The 19,277-nt window shown below is 44.1% G+C and overlaps 1 protein-coding gene and 1 long non-coding RNA gene across 9 annotated transcripts in view; one reads left to right on the top strand and one right to left on the bottom strand.

Moving 5' to 3' along the window:
- Positions 1-319: 319 nt before the first annotated feature.
- On the bottom strand, positions 320-11,022 carry LOC135323264 (uncharacterized). 6 transcript variants are annotated; one of them, XR_010384652.1, is made up of 4 exons: positions 9,548-9,718; positions 5,717-7,747; positions 3,537-3,759; positions 320-2,473 (listed from the first exon to the last, which is right to left on the bottom strand). It is a non-coding gene; the product is annotated as an uncharacterized LOC135323264 (long non-coding RNA). The 6 variants fall into 6 exon arrangements; XR_010384654.1 differs by having other exon boundaries at positions 7,290-7,747; positions 9,548-9,692; XR_010384657.1 differs by lacking the exons at positions 5,717-7,747; positions 9,548-9,718 and adding an exon at positions 10,833-11,022.
- ZNF652 (zinc finger protein 652) overlaps positions 9,738-19,277 on the top strand; it is a 57,182-nt gene continuing 47,642 nt past the window's right edge. For all 3 annotated transcript variants that reach the window (XR_010384651.1, XM_031469657.2, XM_031469656.2), the window contains exon 1: positions 9,738-10,161. The gene's annotated coding sequence lies outside the window, so the exon portion shown is untranslated. The remainder of the gene's footprint in view (positions 10,162-19,277) is intronic.

Genomic DNA, 19,277 nt, shown 5'->3' on the forward strand with positions numbered 1-19,277 from the left:
ATGGGGATACAGTAGGGAGGGGAAGCGGCCACAGTTCCCGTCTTTGGTGCAGCTTGCCTCTAGACCCATTTCCCAGCTGAAGAAATTGAGACTTGGAGAGGAAGCATTGTACACCGCGGGTACAAATGGAATATTACAAAACTTTGATTAGCGCCTTTTCTTTTTGAATTTGAAACACTTCCATGTCTGCTTTCCTTTGTCTTCATCTCTCAGTAGAGAAGGGAAGGGATGATGCCCCCAGTGCTTGTTATCGATGGAGAAATGGGGCTGGGGAAGCTGCATCACTGGTCCAGGGCACAGGTCACGAAAGGAGCTCTAGTCTCTGGAGAACTTTATTTGATGTGCAGGGCACCTTGCTAGGTGCTGGGGACCCTGCTAGGTGCTAAGGGAGGATAAAGGTGGAAAGAGAGGTCCTGTGCCCTCAAACAGCTTATAATTCAGGAAGGGAACAGATGGGTCCTTAAAATACGGCTTTGATGGGAGTGCACATGAAATGAGGCAGAGGCATGAAATGCAGGAAAGGAGCCCTACGTTCCTTTGGGGGAAGGAGGAAAAGCTTCACAGAGGAGGTATTGTTTTAGCTGAGACATAAAGGATGAGGAGTTTGCCAGGCAAACAAGTGAGAAGAGGGTGTTCCAGGTGGAAGAGACAGCACAAGCAAAGGCATTGACGTAAGAAAGGACATGGCCTGCTGAGGATCCTGACGAAGTTCAGTGTGTAGAGCGTGGTGGGGGTGGGAGTGGGGTGGCCATGAGCTAACAGCTAGGCAGTCAGCCAAGGGGAAGAGAACACGGGGCCCTTGATTGCCTTGCAAAGCAGTTCAGATTTCCCTTTAAGCAAGGGGAGCTGTATTAGTTTCTGGCTGCTGCTGTAACAAATAACCACAAACCTAGTGGCTTCAGACAACACAGGTTTACTGACAGTTCTGGGGTCAGAAGTTGCACTGGGCCAACATCAGGGCATCAGTAGGATGTGTTCCTCCTGGAGGCTCTTGCGGAGAGTCAGTTCTTTGCCCGCTTCAGTTTCTAGAAACTGCCCACATTTCTTAGCTCATGTCCTTCTCCCATCTTCAAAGCCAGCAGCCACACCATTCTGCCCTCTGTTTCCATGGTCACATCTCCTTCTTGGACTCTAATGCTCCTGCCTCTCTTTGAAGGACCTTTGTGGTTAGATTGGACCCATCGGATAATCCAGGCTAGGGTCCGAATTTCAAGATCCTTAACTTAATCCCATCTGCAAAGTCCCTTTCATCAAGGTAAGGTAACACATTCACAGGTTCCAGGGTTTAGGATGTGGACATCTTTAGGGCTCCATTATCCTATTTATCACAGGATAAGCCACTCAAGAATTCTATTTTTTTTAATGGAGGTACTGGGGATTGAACCCAGGACCTCGTGCATGGCATGCACACTACCACTGAGCTATACCATCCCCACCTCAAGAATTCTGAGCAGGAGAGTGGGGTGACGGAATTGGAGTTCTGGGCAGTATAGCATTATGGTTAAAAGAGCAGGCTTAGAGAAAGAGAAAGAAAAATACCATATGAGATCGCTCATATGTGGAATCTAAAAAACAAAAACAAAAACAAACAAACAAACAAAAACAAAGCATAAATAAAGGACAGAAATAGACTCACAGACAGAGAATACAGACTTGTGGTTACCAGGGGGGTGGAGGGTGGGAAGGGATAGACTGGGATTTCAAAATTGTAGAATAGACTACACTGTATAGCACAGGGAAATATACACAAAATATTATGATAACTCACAGAGAAAAAAATGTGACAATGAGTGTGTATATGTCCATGAATAACTGAAAAATTGTGCTGAACACTGGAATTTGACACAACATTGTAAAATGATTATAAATCAATAAAAAATGTTAAAAAAAAAAAAAGAGCAGGCTTAGGAGTCTGACTACCTGGGTTCAATCCTGAGCCTGTCACGTGAGACTTAATGTGACCTTACATCGTTTCCTATTTCATTTCTCTCTGTCTCGGTTTCCTCATCTGTGAAATGGAGATACCTACTCAAAGAGCAGTTGGAAGGACTGTGTGGGATAAGAGGTGAAACAGGACAGTGGAAAGTACTCAATAAATTGGGAACATCTTGGTGCCCAGTACGTGCTGAGAACACAGCCTAGTCAGGAAAAAGACATTCATGGTCAATGCCACACAGAGCAAAACCTAGCTTCATAGGGGGTCCATTTCCACAGGACCATCAACACCCAACACGATAGGGAAGGAGGTCCCCAGGCACCAGGGGATTCTCTGGCACAGGAGGAACACGCAGCCCCTCTGAACGGCACCATGTTTCTCAATGGAGCGCTCACCTCTTCCTCTCTGCTGGCAAAATGAAACGAGGGACGGAAGTTGCCCCTGTCTGTTCCCAGTCTCAGCTGGGGGTCCATCTGAGTGTTGGATAATATTAGAGAGTAGGTGATGTTCTGTCTTAGGCTTTCTTTCCTGAGATCTCTGTAAAAAAAAAAACAAAAAACTGTTTAGTTTGACGTGGGGCCAAAGACTCCGCCACATCTAGTGTGATGGTAAGTGTGCTTCTCAGAGTCGACAGGCGCCTGGTCTGGGGTTTCTTGCTTCCCTATCCTCTCTGTCTCTGCTTCCTAGTTCCAATAAATCCAAGCTATCAAAGTATCTCCCTCCTTCCTGCTGCTTTTTTCTCTTAGGAACTCCAAAAAAAGTGGCTATGGATCTCTTTCAGATTTACCAGCAAGTAGATAAAATACAGGACACTCAGTTAAATTTGAATTTCAGATAAGTGATGAATAATTTCAGTATGTCTCAAATGTTACTATATGTTTAGTACTACTTTCAAAACCAGATTATTTGACTAACCAGAACATCCCATTCCCTAAATTCACCATGTAACACTATGTATGTTCTTTCAGGCAATTAACAAGGTCAATTGGTATTCAAGCCCCGAAAGTTCCAGGACCTTCTTACAGGTGACTTTCTTCGTAGTAACACAGGGAAGGGAGGGAAGGCTATGGTTCTCGAGGGACGGCAAGGGTCAGAATAGTGAGGACGCGTCCCTCTTATTTCCTTCACGTGAATGGTGATGGCACTTCAGCTGTGACAATTTCTTCTCCTGCCCACCTCTGAGATTCAAAGACATTCAGCTCCTCTTCATGAATGGGGCACATAATCCCTGCTACTCCACAACCTAATGGTGACCAGCATACCTGTTCTATTTAACTATATTGAGATCTCTTTGATCTTGACTAGGATAACGATGCTGACTCTTACCATCTATGGGATATGAAGGAAAGTCTGCCTTCGGATTGGGTGTGTATAATTTGCAGTCACTGTTACATGAAACACACACAGGAAAGAATGGTTGAAATCTGCCAGGCTAGTCACTGTTGGTACTAAGGTTTGCTCGAGGTTTGGCTCCCAGGCACCATCCCATGTGACCGCTCCAATCTAGAATGACCCTCCTCTTCTTACTCACCTCCAGCCCTCACTCCAAACTTCCCTCCTTGTTCTGTGGGGGGTAAACACCTGAAGTCCTCCAACTTACCTTGTCTGCTGGTTGAGGCTCAGCCCTGCCACCAGTTAGGGCTTCCAGCAGATGGTCACTTCCTGGTCATCTCCAGGCCACTCTCCATGCAGCATACTGTGCAATCTGGTGCTGTCAGGCGGGACTTGAGATCTCCCATCGAAGTGGTTTAGCCATCTAGTTAGCCATCTGGTGGACTCCTACATTTCTGTATGCGCCCCTTTGAAGCATTATTTCAGAGACTCTAAATAAAGGCAAAAGATGATGCCGTTTATGAAAATGTAAAGGAGCCCTGGATTTTACCCCTCTTGTGTGTGAACTAACCTGCCAGCCAAGGGCAAGAGTCTGAACTGCACAAGGATGAACTGTGTCCTCTTTCACCTCTGTTACTTCTAGAAAAATGTGGCCCTGAGGGGCCAGGAGAATTAATGACTTAATGCCTAACAAATCTCCAGGAACAACCTGCTGCAGATAAGGTCTCATTATGGTTAATTGTTGTTATTATTATTGTTATTGTTGTTCTTAGCCCAGCTCCTGTGAAAAGCTGCCACAGCTTTGTTGACCTCAGGTCAGGGGTTTAATTAATACCTCTTCTGAATGCCAGAGGCCCCAGGCACCACATTCATGCCCCCACGTGCAGGCTCCACCTCCTCTGAGCTCCGCTCACAGGGTCTTCTCCACCACCAGATCTTCCCACTCCCTCCCTGGAGTGGCTCCATCGTTCTTCAATCCTGCTAGCAACGCCAGCTCCCATTCCAGCCCCCTTGCTCCAGATATCTTCCCCCTCCCCCTTGCCGCCCCTCCCCGTACCTTCCCTTTTCTGCCATTTCCCAGCCCCCCAACACATTTTTTGGCCCAAATAGTTCTCCACGGCCGAGCCTTCTGCGGGGTCATGAAAGCTAAGAGAGGGTTCCCTGAGCCTCGTCCTTTCCCCTTGCAGCCCCCATGTCTTGCACTGCACCCCAGGTCTCCGATCCCACCTCCGTGAGAACTTTGGGCCTGTTCTTCAGGTGGCGAGGCCGGTTGGGTGGGTTGGCTGGTTTAGGGTTACGGAGTTTGGCACTAGCTCACAGTCCCGTGCAGCTGCCTTCTTTAATTAATTAATTCCAATTTTTAAAAAACCATCTCTTCAATTGGACCTCAGTGCATGCCTCTGGGGCATATGTCACATCAATTAAAGACAACAACTAATCGTGCTGCCTAAAAGAATCTCTGAGCCCCTTTAAAGACTCAAACACAATTCGGGCCTAACTGCCTTAGATCACTCTGCTGTAGACAGACCCTGAGGCAGCACCCCCAGGGTAGGAACTGGGTGGCAACAGTCCACTTAAGAGATGGGAGATGCTCTCCTGTTGTGGGTGCCTCCCTCAGCGCCCACGCTCCCTAACCCCAGGGTTCCTTTTGGCCTTTGCTTAGATATTCAGGAAGCTAAGCTATTGCAGGTGGTGTGGTGCCCTGGTTTCTCTGGGGTAGGACCGACATCCCTCAAATTCCAAAGCCCACCTCTCCACTGTCCTAACTGACCATCTTGCATCGATAAAGATGAATTGCAGGACCTCTAACAACAGGACAGGGACTGAGTTGATCTGTCCTTCCATCCATAGAGATGGTTGACGTAGGGTTAGCGAAAGCTTTCACAGTGGTTTGAATTGGGAAAATGGTTAAAGATGTTGCTTGAGGGCAGAGATGATTTCTTTTTGTATTTTTTTCAAAGAAAATGTTTTTCTTTTTGAGGGGGTAGTTAAACAACCACTAGCAACCTTCCTGATCTCTGAACACTTCATATTTGCTTATGCTAAAATGAGTCTATGAGCTTACGGTGAGGGGGTTGCATTTTCCTGCCCACCCTGGGTGGGTGGAAGACAGGCAGCCACCCCCTCAAGGCTCGGGGCTGAGCAGGAGGGCGTGAGGGAGCCAGCATGCTCTATTGGAGGAAGTTTTATCAATTCCTTACATCTGCTAATGGACACTCGTCCCACTTAGAAGTGGAATTACCACTCAGGACTCTTGGAAAAGGTGGGGGTAGTGGGAGGGGGTTTAAAGGAGCAAAACCCATCCTTCGGAGGCCTGCATCTTCGGCAGACCGAGGGACCCAGGGATGCAGCATGGAGGAAGCTCTCCCTCGTCTTGAGGCCACCAACTTGCCCCCAGGACCCACCCCGCCCTCCAGAAAGGATTTCTTAATGGTCTTTGATTCCCACCTTGCTCGACAGACACTTGGTAGAAGCTTCAGGAACGTTGATAGAACATTGAAGACAAGGAGGGGAAGAGGCATGCAGCGCAGCTACAAATAGTTTTCCATTTGCAAAGCAAGTAGGCAGATGGGACTGGACTAAAACCTTAGCCTCACTAACACTGTCCTTTCTACTCAATTGGAATTAAAAAAAAATTAGTAGGCCAGGTAAACATGACTTTCCTTATCTATTTAACCCATTTATTTATTGGCATAGGTGAGTTGATTGAATCACTTTTGTCCCTTTATGTTTGCCAGAATCATGGCTGTCCATTTGAGTCCAAACTTCCAGAGAGCAGAGACCACATCTGTTCAATTTGCTTTGTATGGTGTCCAGCAAAGGGCTGCAGTATCGTGTCACAGAGAAGTGCTGGACTTGGACCCTGGGGACCCAGATTTTACTTCTGGCCATGTTACCCTTAAAATCTGGACCTTGGTTTTAATTCGCTGTTAAAAAATAGCAGGAAGAACATTTCCTGCCCTTCCTACCTCCCAGGGTTGAGGGAAGGAGTAAATGAACTACTGGAGAAGAAAGACTCGTACAAATGGTCACAGACCTGTTGTTTTGAAAAAATTATAAAATGCATTTTGATGACAAGGACACCAGAGTGATCATACTCCAAACTCTGAGATGTTTCAAATGAAGAGGTGATGTACAGAGACCACAGCTGTAGGGAGCTGTGAACCAAGTGTTGGGTCCAGGTTACAGCCAAAACCAAGCTTGAGACGGAAGTGACACTGGCTGTCTCAGTAGCCTCCCTCATCTCTATCCCCAAAGCAAAACAGCTCTACTCACAGATCTGGTCTTTTAGTGAATCCTCTTTTTTTCTTCTAGAGCACCTTGGCATTCATTTTAACTTTTCACTGGAATTTAAGTGGGGGTGGTGGGAGCTGAGGGGGCACAGAATGAAAGTGCCCAAGGACCACATTCCTTTAAGACTGGAAATACACATATACACATGAGCGCATGTGTGCGTCTACAGACAAGCCCTGTGGCAGACAAGCCAAGAGTCCAGCTCTCTGGGCTGTCTCTAAACACTATTACTTAGAGATATGAGGGGGGAAAAGTGAATACAAAAGGAGAGACCAGGACAGCTTTATCCACTCTGTAGAAGGGGCAGTTTCCTATAGGAAGGGCTTAGAGATGAAAATTGGATAGTAACTCTTAGGAAAAGAATGAAATTACAAGGTATTAACAAACACAGTCAGCTTTCTAGAGTAGAATCCTAGGTATCAGATCTGGAAGGTTATAAGAGTCATATAATCCCCTCTTTGCACAAAGCCTCAAAGATGAAGTGATTGAACAAAGGTCACAACACTACAAGAATGAGGACCCAGAAGGTCATGACCAAGCTCTGGCCCCAAGTCTGGTGCAGCAGGACGGGGTTATATTAGTTAATGAGTTGGAAGGGAGCCACGGCCACTGCCCCTCCATAAGTACGTGTGTTAAGAACTATTATTGACTAGGGGTACACCCCTGGAAACTTGGGAGGCAAAGAAATGCAGTGAATAGGGAGCTTGTACCAGGCCATCAAGCTCACCTTATAGAAACCAGATAGCTCTGCTGCTGTTTCAGTTAAATCTGTGAAGTTTTCAGAACTGTCAAAGTATACAGAACTTTTTACTAAAGCTTTTAAATTAAAAAAAAATGGGTCCTGTTGATTTCTGCCCACACGTATTGAAAAAGTTAGTGAGGAACTATCCGGGGCCGGGAAACCAGGATGACAGAAGCCTTGTCTTTCAACAAGGCCAGTGTGGGTGCTAAGCCCTGCCTGCCATGACTGCTAAGCTGTAGTGCCCGCAGCTGAAGAAGGCAGGCTGACTGAGAGCCAACGCCCTCTTCTTGTGACATGTCAAGGGATGACGCCCTTCTCTTGGTAGGTTCCTGAAGGGTAAGAGTTAAGGGGGAGCAGAGGAACTGGGATTGCCTTGCCAGGCCCAAGGCCTTCCAGAGAACCAGTCACCAAGGCTTCAGATACATCGGGCAAGTCCCAGGGTCCTGGAGAGAAAGGAGGGGGGAAAAACATGAAATAAAGGAGATGCAGTCTTAGAACTGAATATTCGAATTATTCTCCCTCACATGCCAAGACCACTTGTTTTCACTCCACAGGAATATGCAGTCATTTTCCGGAGCCTTTCAAACCCTCCAAGAGGACAGCACCCTGGGAGTTGGAAGACCGGGTCCTGTTCTGCCTCCACAGTTGACTGGACTGGGGGACTTGGGCTGAGCCCATACACCTACCTTGGCCTGAACTTCCTTCATTGGGAATACCACCTGTCCTGCCTGCTTTGTGGGGGTGTTGGATGATCTGATGAGATAATGGACAGAACCTCTCTGCAAAAGCCATAAAGCACTCCTCAAAGGGCAGGTAACCATACTACTATTCTAATTACTAGGAGCCATTCAGAGGGTTGGCCTGTGGGTGAAGAGTCCCAGAGATTTGGAAGATCACCTTGTTTCCTTAGTCATCACTCTGCATACCTTCCTTCCAAGCAGGATGGCCCTCACAATCAGAGGGTGGGGAATGGATCAAATGTCCGAGAAGGCAAAGCTAGACATCTCAGATGTTCTGGGCTCACTGGCCCCCATAGATGCCAAGTTCTTTTTCACATTGAATCTAAATTTTTCCTTGTACTACTTTATGCTTATTTCCTCCTCTTCTGCCTGAAGATTTTCTCTCTACCTGCTGAAATATGGTATCATTTTTAGTGTTTATCCATGGAAGACACTCACTATTGAAGAACATGACCCACAGTTGCTAAATTGCAATTCCTGGGGTCTGGAGTCCAAGTGTAATTAAATCCAAGCAACAGTTTTTGGAAGGAGCCAAGGATAGAGTCAGTCCTTGAATCCCTTTATAAAGTTTCAGTCTCCTCCCTAACCTTTTCCCAGACTCAGGTTATTTTACTTCCCACAGGAATTTCTTTTGGGGGGTGCTATTTTGGGGAGAAGTAGCTGCATCTGAATAGAAAATGTTTAGAGAGGTCAGCCTCAGTGCAGGAACACTTGCTAAGTGTGCTTTAAATAACGGAGGGAGAATAAGGAGTTCCAATTACGGTAAGATTTGGAAAACATCAGGGAAATTTGGTTTATGATGGGAAAGGTCGTGCGTTGGTTCTACTCCACCCTAGGCCTTCACCTTGCCTTGTTCATTTCCCCTCTCGGTACTCCAAGCCCTTTCAATTATGGACACCCTCTCTTGGCTCTGAACTTGGATAAATGCTACCTTGTTAGCTAATAATACCATTAATTATATTAATGATTAATAGCTAATTAGTCATAATGCTGTAATACTTCAATGGAGGCTTCCTTTCTTTCAGCAGCTCTGTCTCAAGCGCACGCGCAAGCACCACCCCCCCTTCCCTATTCTTGGACACAGAACAAGTGCGGCTCTAAATTTATTTTTCTGACCACTTCAGCAATCTCTAAATTTCTCCAGTTTTTATTAGCTGTCCCATTCATCTGGCGAATGACCACACTGCTTATATTTTGCCTTTTATTTCTGTCCTGTCACTCACACTGCCTTCCAGTAACGAGAGCAGAGTCAAGATTTTTTTTTTAACGTATTTCATAAACCAAAGTCTCTTTTACTTTCTAAATCTCACTTGGGCCTACTTTTCTACTTTGGCCCCCGTTCTTCACCTCACCTTTCCCGAATCCTAAACTGCCCCCTACTTTGTGGAATCCCACCCCTCAGCCAGCCCAAAGCTCCCTCCCACTCTACGGTTTGGCTTCCTTTCAGCAACCACGCCCCCAGACCCCAGGAGAGCGGTGCGCACGCGCACTCCATGCCTTTACCTGGGCGCTCGGGAGTGGGCGGAGTAGGGGCGGCGTGGGTGGAGCGGGAGTCAGCGGTTACAAGGGCGGCGGAGCTCTCACGAAGTGGCAGGAGGGAGAAAAGGTGCGCCGGGGCCAGCCCCGAGAGCTGCGCATGCGCGCCGCCGCGCCCAGCGGCCGAGATGCCAGGGGGGCGGGCGGAGGGAGGTGTCGGGCTCCCTGTTGGGCGGGGGGGCCGGCGAGGGAAGGGGCCGCGGGCGCGCGCGCGCTCTCGCCGCCTCTCGTCCTCCCTCCCTGCCCCCCTCTCCGCACACAGAACCACACACGCACACCCCCTCCCCTGCCTCCCTCCCCGCGCGCCGCCCGCCCCGCCGGCCCCGCTCGCCCTCGCGCGCTCGGAAGGCAGTCGCGAGACGTCGGAGCGGCGGCCACGTAGCGCTGCGGCGGCGGCGGCGGCGGCGGCGGCGGCCGAGGCCGGGTCTGCGGAGCGGCCCTCGGGACAGACGTTGGGCGGGGGGGAGGGGCCGGCCCGGCCGGCGGTTGTTACTCGAGCGCCGCGGCTACAGGCCCCCCGCCGCAGGGATGGACCGCCGAGGCGGCGGTCGGGGCGGCGGAGGCGGAGGCGGCCGGCCCGGGTGAGTAGGGGCCCCTGCCCCCCACGCACACGCCACAGTCGCTGCTGCGCCCCTGGCAGCAGCCCTTCCTCTCCGCCACCCGCCGAGCCGACCGGGGCTCTGGGAGCCGGGTTAACCCTTCGCCGAGGCAGCTGCGTGCGCTAGGCCGAAGCAGCCCCCATTCGGCGGGGAGGCCCCGGGCGCTGCGCTCTTCTGGTCCCGAGCCTGGGCCGGGGGCGCCCGCTTCTGCCCCTTCGTCCCCTCCTTCCCGGACTCGAGCTAGGCTCCAGTTTTGCAGAGTCCGCTCGCCCCGAGGCCCAGGGGGAGGCCGGGGTTGCACGGGTTAGCGGGCCCAGGGGAGGTTTGCACCGGTTGTCCTGCGAGCATTCTCCTGCCCTGCAGCTAGTGGCTTGCACCCACTGCCTCCCCTGCCCTGCGGTTGCGCCCAAACCTCCAACCCCTGGGAGTATTGTGCCGCCCGAGATAAAATGCATCTAGTGTACACCCGCCCAACACTCACCCAGAGGGTAATGCAGACCTTTCTCCACCCCCGCCTGCTCTTCCCCTCCAATCAGGCTCTACTTAAGATTCTTAGATGGGAGCCACTAAAGGTAGTGACACCCCAGTTACATCTGTACAGAACATGTCCGTTGTCGAGGGATGTCTCCTGTAGAAATGATAAATGCTCCTACCTCACCCTCGAAGACCGTCTTCACGATTTAAGATCCCATATGCTCTTCTTGAAGAGGGCCAGTCTTTGATCACATCTAGCAATCTCTCCCCCAACACACACACACACACACACACACACACACACACACACACACACACACACACACACACACACACACACACTCTCTCTCTCTCTCTCTCTCTCTCTCCCCCCCCAACCCCCCCCCCCCCCCTTCCTGATTGCCGAACAGTCTCTGTCATCGCGGATCCATTGTCAGGAATGGCCTGTGCCAGTCAAAGGAATGTGTTTTTGCCTTTGGAGAAGGGTGCTTTCCACAACCATGTTATCAGGACGTTGCTGTGTGAGTCTGTCTTTGATTGTCCGCAGATTGTCCCCGTGTTCAAGCATCATTATTACAGTTGTTTCCCTTATATGCATCTCTTGTGGACCCTCAGTAATACCTGAGTGATGCTTTTTTCCCAGTTAATTACATACATATGCTGTGTGGGAATTTCACTTATTTTGTTGTAATGTTTAACATCTATGGTCAAGCCATAGTAAATACATAGGGTAGTATTTTGGGAAGAATGTCTGTATATTTTTTTCCAGCAATGGCTAGGTCCGTATTGTTCTGGGAATGGCAACTAGCACATGCTTTCTTGACAACATGTGTATGCTTAGGGAATGAAGAGCTGCTGTGGCTGGCATGTGTGAGTGTATGCCCTGAATGCAGGTGACATTCCCATATGGGGCTGATTTGAGAGTGGTGTACTGTGATAGGGCTGGCAGGTATCTTGGCTGTTTGTATCAGGACCTGTGCACATGTATTCGGGTAGATACTACCTTTAGTGTAATTTTGTTTAAAGTGTTCACTGCTGAGTTTTAGGGATCCTGGAAATACCTAGTTCAGTGGTTCTTAACCTTCCTTTGGGGTCATGGAAACCTTTAGGGCCCTCTTCTCAATAAAACAGACACACATAATTTTGTGTGCGATTACAGTCATCTTGAACCTGGTCCTGGGACCTCAGCTTAAGATCTGTATTATGCAAAAGTGAAAGGACTTTGAATTTTGTGTTTTGCTTTGTTTTGTTTTTCTGTTAAGGATTGGCATAACTTTGGTCCTGAGCAGTAAGCAGCAAAGTAGATTAACTGTGTATCCTTGTGTTTTGTTCTTTGATTACAGTTAGATATTTGTAAGGCACCATTTTCCTATCTTCCAGTAGAAAGATGTATGTGAAAGTTTCAGAAAAAGTTAAAACTGGAGTCAAAATAACTTGTCTAAGTCTGACCAATTGATAATGTATGTTCCTTGCACTATATTCTAAATGTAGCAGATTTCAGCAGGGGTGTCCATGGTCTGTTTTATGGTGCCTATCTGGAATCGTTCTGTGTTGTTTGAGGTTGATCTGATCTCTTAAGGCTTTATCATTCCTGTAGTAGAGTACCTGCTCCATGAAGATTTTTCAGCTTTATTAAATATGATTTCATGTCTTTATTCAGGGTGATATTACCATCAGAATCACCCATTTAAAATTTTTCTTTTAATGGAAGAATTTTAATTATAATTAGGGAATTCAGTCTCCATGTTTGAAATCTGGAAGTAGGCATGAATGTTGCACCATTCTATCATTAAGCAGGGGATAAATATCAGCTATTCGTTAAATCCCTCTGCATCCAGCCTTTGCCTTTTGATTGTATTTAAATCAAGAGACATTTCTTCCAGTGTGTGATAGTGTTGTGATGGACAGTGATATAAAAGAAGCACAGGCCCCAGCTCTCCAGGAGCTTATAGTTCTGATGATATTTTTCACTTAAAGAATCCTTTGGTGACTTCATTTTTTTTTTTTCATATTTTGAGGCTTCTGAGAGACCAAGGAATTTACGGCATTAACAGCTTTTTGAAAGGCAAGGGAGCTTTGGAATCTTGCATAGAACGTGTTTTATACACCTGAAGAATAGCATTTATTCTAATAATTATGCAGTGTACCTATGAAGTTTGAAAGCACGCTGAGATGGCAAATATTGCATTTTTTATTATCTAATAAACATGACTGAAGTGGCTTATATTATAGGTTATTTTTTTTTGTTCGTGTAGTGCCTCAGGTTTTACTGTCAGAAATTATTTGCGTATCCTAAACCCAAACTGTTTCAAAGTTGCAAAAATGTTACTTTTCTTTGTCAGCATAGTATAGTGATAGATTGTTAAAATCTCAGGGGACAGCATACTTCCTTGATTTAGTATTGCAGAACCTCCTGTAACCAGTCACTTACCTAGTTAAACACCCACACACCACAGAGCAGCTGATCATATAACTCCTATGACTGTGAGAACAGCATTCTCTCTGCCAGATTCAGAGCTTGGAAGCTGGAAAACAATTGCATAGCAGTGAAACACTTAAGGAGTAGTGGTGCCAGCAGCTCGCTCTCATTAGTACAAACAGCTTGCTTTAGTTTTTAGTTTTTTTCAGCGCTCTTCTTCAGACACCCTTCCCTTAGGAGGTTTCAGATCAGCAGCTCCTACTCAAGGGAAGCAGCACTGACTTTCTGCAACTGTGGCCTCAAGATCTGATTTGTGACACCCAGAGCTGTTTCCATTTCTGCTCTCAGTATGGGAAGTAATCTTGTAGTGTGGTAAGAAAATACTTTTCAAGTCCGTAGAAGAAACTTGATTAGTAATGCTGCTGATGTGATTTTGTTTTTGAATGTCTGGAGCCCATCGAAGTAAACTGTAAAGGTGAACTGTTTTTAAAAATCACTCTTTTCTCAAGAGCTTTAGAAAATTTCGCCAGAAGTGTGAATATACTTTTGAGTTTCATTTCCCTTGTTCTAAAAAGTCAGTTGAGAGACAGCCAACAACAAAAAAACCCAACTGTGGATTCTGTTCTATTTTGAACCATAGCCTTTGGAATTAGTTATGCTAAAGAAGGTGACTGCATTTCCTTGCTAGGAACTCCTGGGTCTTGTGCTACGGTTTAAGGTATGATTTTTTTCTCATCTCCTGTCATCATTTCAGACTGTTAGCACTTGGATTTACTTTGATGAAGGTGAGCCGGTGTTGCAGTTAGTGATGGTAGCTGAATGGGGATCTGGGAGACAACCCGTCTCCCTGGAGCCAGGCAGAGCCAGGTTTGACTAAAGCTCCATTGGCTTTCTGGCATTGGACAAGTCACCTTGACCTCTCTAGCCTCAGTTTCCTGATCAGCAGAGTGGGATTTGCTTTGAGGATTAAAGATAGTATATGCAAACTGCTGAAACAATTCCTGTCACATATACATGTTAAGGACTCAGTAAAAGGTAGCGTGTGAGTGACGTGGGAGTGAAACTACAGATCATTTTGGCTTACAGGATTTAGAGGTCTGGTGCTGCGAGCTGCATACTCTCATTTGTGCAGATTTGGGACGAAAAAATTGCAAATATTTGACTTGGAGCACACCTAAGTCTTGCAGGTGCAGTGTGCTTATTGGAACTTTGATTTGTTGCTCTGTGGCTGGCTGAACTTGGTGGAGACAATAAAACTTAGCTCCAAATTCTACAGTGTTACCCACAGGCTGTGCTTGTTTTAAGCCTATTCAGAGCTTATGCGGTGAAAGGGGTATTTTAGGACATTAACGTAGCTCAATGAGTTCTGTGTCCAGGGTTGAATCACGTGCAAAGCCTTGTGTAAATTTTCATGGTTAATGCAAGCCATGAAGTGCTTGGTAGAATCAGTGAAGACATCAGATGCTTCTTCTAGTTAATCTGTTTGTTTATACAACAGTTATCTTTGATTTTTGAAAACACTTATGAACATTGTTTTCTTAAAGGATTCCCATTTCCCTTCTGATCATAAACTGTTATTAGGGCTATAAGTTTGAGTGCGTTAGGCATTTTTGCTTTGGTGGGTGAAGGGAAGAAAAGCAAGTTCCCTTTACCTGTCAGATTTTGTCAGCTCTCCACTTTGGGCCTATACCTTTAGATTGTGTGTATAGTTCCTAGCCTTGTTTTTACTCAAAAAGGCAGTTTTATGGTGAAATATGACATTTTTTTTCCCTTTTTAAACATATTTCAATAGAGTGGTTACTTTGAAAAGTAGATTCAAGGACATGTATATAGGTTTATTCAGTACATAGAGCTTTTAAAATAGGATTTCTTGGGCTCTATAGAATTAAATTACTCTTGTCATTTTTGCAAAATATCATTTTGCAGTGATAAGTCCATGAACCCACAATAGTTAGCTAGAGACTTTTCAGGTAATGTAGACACATCAGTATTGCATTATTAGCATTTACCTCAAGGGAATCTGCTAAGCCTTCTTTTCTTTTATTATTGAGCCACCTAAGGGCTTCCTGTCAGTGGAATCAGTATTGGATTGCTGATAAAGAGGGACTGGCAAATAATGGTCTTAGACTTGCCTTAGATTTTGCAGAACACTTGAAAAAACAACCTTGCCAGCATGTATAATAGCAACAGCACTAATGCTGTGTGTGCCCAGACTGACTAACAAACACAATTTAGGTGATTGAGTTACATATTTTTTTTCCTCAACTATAATACATTTTGGTAAGTAAACTTTTTCTTGGGAGGGGGTGCTGTTTTTTAAAATTATTTTTTCCAGTTTACTAGAGTCAAATGGTTTAGCAGATAGCTAGTTGCTTCTTTCGTTTCTTGGTAGACCAGTCAATGTGTGGTGAGAAGGGATTGTTGGAAGAGAACAGAAATGAAAATGATGCAAAGAATGGCTCCTTAGCCGGATTTCTTGGTCTTACTATGCAGAGGGTTATAACTAGCTGGATTTCACAAAGGTATATAGTGTCAGGTGATTCCTTTAGTCTTTAATGCTGCTGAAGAATATAGTCTTTAACACATTTATACTTTTCAGCTTTGGAATTTTGATTCAGTTTGGGGAATTCAATGGAAAATGACTTCTTAATTACGTTATGTAACCTATAAAATTAGATTCATAACTAGGCCCTTATGAATTGTTTTCACCCTTTTGAATATATCGCCTTAACATATCTAGAGCAGTATCAGCAGCCTGTCTATGTTGAAATACATGGCAAAGTGTTGTTTTGTTTTGTTTTTTGAGAGGGTGGCAAGGAGAGTGTTTATATTCTCAATTTTGTGGATTAACCTGTGTTTTATCCCAGTTCCTGTGACCCAGATGCCCAGGGGCTTTTCCCGTGTTAATATCCTAGAAGCTAGGGTTTGCAGTTCCCTTGCCTGAAAGATCCTCCTTGTAGGGAATCTTATTTCTAGCACACCAAGCATATAAAGCCATTTAAATTAACTCAGCAAAAATTTGGGAAAAACCTAAATGTTTATCAGTATAGAATTGAATAAATAAGTTAGGATATATTCATGCAATAGAATGTATTTTGTATAGCTACGAAAAAGAGTGAAGCAACTATATACGGCTGTGGAAAATCTCTAAGCTATATTTAAGTGTAATACAGTATGTACTCATTTGTGTTTGGCTTATAAGATTCATCCGTATCATTGTGTATAACAGGAATTAGTTTATCTCATATAATACTCCATTGTATGCATATATGTAGTTTATTTCTCCATTCTACCATTTATGGACATTTGAATTGTTTCTGGTGTAGCTATTAGAATAATGCTCCTCTAGTCACTATATTCTCTTCTGTACATAAAATTTTTGATCCTTCAAGCATATATCTACTAAGGATTTTTTTTTAATTTAAAAAGTATCCCCCAGCTGATCCATAGGAGAATTATAATGACCTATTTCAAATTAAATATTGAAATATTCAGTATGGCAAAGCAATTTTAAACCTTTTTTTTTTTTTTTAGTACATTCTCAAAGATCTAGCTTGGATTTTCATGATATTTAGAGAGTTCTCAAGTCAACCTAAGAGCAAACCCCATATTCTTTTATCCTTGAAAGGGGGTTAAATATGATGGAAAATGTCGCTAAAATAATTGCAACTCTTGAAATATTTGTTTTTGTAACTGCTAAATATTTCTTTTTACTGCCTCATTTCATAATATTGAAATTCTTATTTTGCTAGTTATTAAAATTTTTTACTTAATACAGGTTTTATAACTGCCATATATTTGAATGTTTTGGAAACCCAAGTTTTTAAACAAGTTAGCGACTTGAAAAACTTACTTATACTTAAACTTAAATATAATTAACTTTGTCTTGAATATTTTGAAATTTGGTAGAGCTGCCAACCAGTTGGCTGGTGAAATGTGATTCTGTGTACCCATGCACTGTAGTAACTGCTGAGGTATCATTGTTTCTATTAAAAACTGCATTTGATCAGATTTTTTGCTTTAATTACAGTAATGCCATTTCCCCCTCTTTTTGCCCAAATATGGAAATAATGATTAACATATAAACCTGTAAAGTAGTGGTTCTCAACCAAGGGCGATTTTTGCCTTCAGAAGTCATTTGGCAATGTCTGGAGACATCTTTGTCACCAGTGGTGCTCAGGGTGTGCTACTGGCACCTAGTGGGTAGAGGCCAAGGATGCCGCGAAACATCCTGCAATGCACGGTACAGCCCCCCACAACCAAGAATTATTGGGTCAAAAATGTCAGCTGTGCTGATTCTGAGAAATCCTTTTGGAAAGCAGCTTCACTAAACTGATGCTACCTAGTACAGGTAGCAATTTTAGCATTGGCTTTGTTAGATTTGGCATGTGAAACTCAGTAGTTTATCTAGTCTAGAGAAGAAATGAGCTAGGTAATTTTCTAAATAGTAATAGGATTTTAAATATGAATACTAGTTTTAGTATAAGGTTTTTTAATTGGCTGTTTATAGTCTCCTAGTGGGTAAAGCCAAATTATTTTGGAATACAGCTTTTATATAAAAAAGTTATTCACAAAGAGTAAAAGTCCCTCTCCCTCTCTCTCTCTCCTCCCCCCCCCCCCATATATATATAAAGTACAAGAAAAACTTTTAGGAGTATAATTTTTTCAAAAGCAGATACATTTTTACTTTTATGATACTAATGTGTGTCTTGCTCTGCTCTAATAAAAGAAGACATTTGGTTGTTTGACATAAGGTATATTTAAATCTTGTATAATATGGTAAGTTAAAAAAAACCTTAATATTTCTAAGTGAGAAAATGGTTAAATTGAATATGGAAAATACATGTATGGTAGAAAAATCATCTATTTTCAAATGGCTAGTTTCCTCCTGTCAGGTTGTAGTAAAGAAGGTATACACTTCTGCATCCATTTTAACTTGTCAGGAATTATGACAATACCCAAAAGATAGTTTGTTCTGCCTTTCAGTCTCTTCAACCTTTTCATCACCTCAGATGGAAAGTGAGATTTTTTTTCTTTAAAGTTGACTTATGTCTCTAAGGTCAGGTGATACAGTGAGTACTAAAAGACATGTCCACAGAAGCCAACTGCTGCAGGGTTGGACTGTTCTAAATCTAGAACTGTTGTTTATTTAATTCCCTATAGCACCATTTTTCAAACTTTTGGACCATGATCCACAGTAAGAAGCAGTGTGTGCATGCCCACATGTGTTCACTCACATACACACCCGCACCCATAACTGAAACAGGAACGTCATGAAACAGTACTTACCCTTACTATCTGTGACACAGTCTGTTATTTTATTCTATTTCATTTGGGAAAAAAAATTGAATTGGGCCAGGCAGTTTGAAAATCACTGCCCTAAGTTGAGCTTAACAAAACTGATTTTCTTGAGGTAGATGCTAAGCAAATGTTTACTGGATTAAATGGGGGTAGGAGGAATGATAAATGCTGTGCTTAGAGGTATGAGTTTAAAATAGAAAGCTAAGAAATGTGGCATGAAGAAAATCATCGTATTTATAACCTTACTTATTCCATTTAGAGCAGTAATTCTTAAAGACCTGAAACTCCGGAAGGGTTAAGTTTGGATCCTCATTTTGCTTAGCATTTGAGCTATGTTCTTCTAAGGAATTGTACACTTACTATTGCTAAATACACACACACACACACACACACACACACACACACACACACACACACACGTAAGCACTGTCTACCTGTTTATTCATTAAGTTAGATAGAATTGAGGGGACTAACGAATATATACAAAGAGATTTTTAATAAACTCTATAGCATAACCTTTAACACAGAGCCTGGTTTAAACAACAATGTACTTGTGTAGAGTGGTACAGAATAAAAATACATCAAGGACTCAGTAGTGAATTTTTTACTTCTGTGTGAAAATCAGACTCTGGGCTTGGACTGTATTTCAGAGATGGCTCTCAGAAAAGCAGTTGTCAGAACCTAGTTCTCCAAAAAGGCAAAACTTAAAAGTTCCCTGGTTGGAGTTGTCTTCCATTTCTATACCCAAAGTTATGTATACTATGTGTATGTCTATATTTTATTTGTCTATCATTTAATCCTCATAGAATCCTTTGAAGTAGGTATTATCCCCATTTTACCAACAGGGAAATTAAGACAAATTGAGGTTATGTAACTTGCCAAGTTGAATGTATTCTTTTCTTGG

The sequence above is a fragment of the Camelus dromedarius genome, chromosome 16 (genome assembly GCF_036321535.1).
Source record: "Camelus dromedarius isolate mCamDro1 chromosome 16, mCamDro1.pat, whole genome shotgun sequence".
NCBI lineage: Eukaryota > Metazoa > Chordata > Mammalia > Artiodactyla > Camelidae > Camelus > Camelus dromedarius.